Genomic DNA, 264 nt, shown 5'->3' with positions numbered 1-264 from the left:
GGGGGGGCCGGCCCGGCCCGGCCGAGAGGAGTATCCCGGCTCCTCGTTGCGGGAATTTACACGGATATGGTGACTATTTTATTATCCACTTAAAATATTTCAAACAGGGAGGTTACCTAAATGATAACAGGGGTGTGGTGCGGGAATTGTTCTGCTGATAGTGTTTTTCTGAAAACAAAAAAACAGTGAAAGGCCCTCAGGATCCGTCCTAGGAAGCCGGTTTGAAGCTCCGCTCGCGGGGCAGCGAGCGGAGCGGGACGGAGC

The sequence above is a fragment of the Aptenodytes forsteri genome, unplaced genomic scaffold, assembly GCF_000699145.1.
Source record: "Aptenodytes forsteri isolate BGI_AS27 unplaced genomic scaffold, ASM69914v1 Scaffold867, whole genome shotgun sequence".
NCBI lineage: Eukaryota > Metazoa > Chordata > Aves > Sphenisciformes > Spheniscidae > Aptenodytes > Aptenodytes forsteri.
This window is presented reverse-complemented; position numbering follows the sequence as displayed.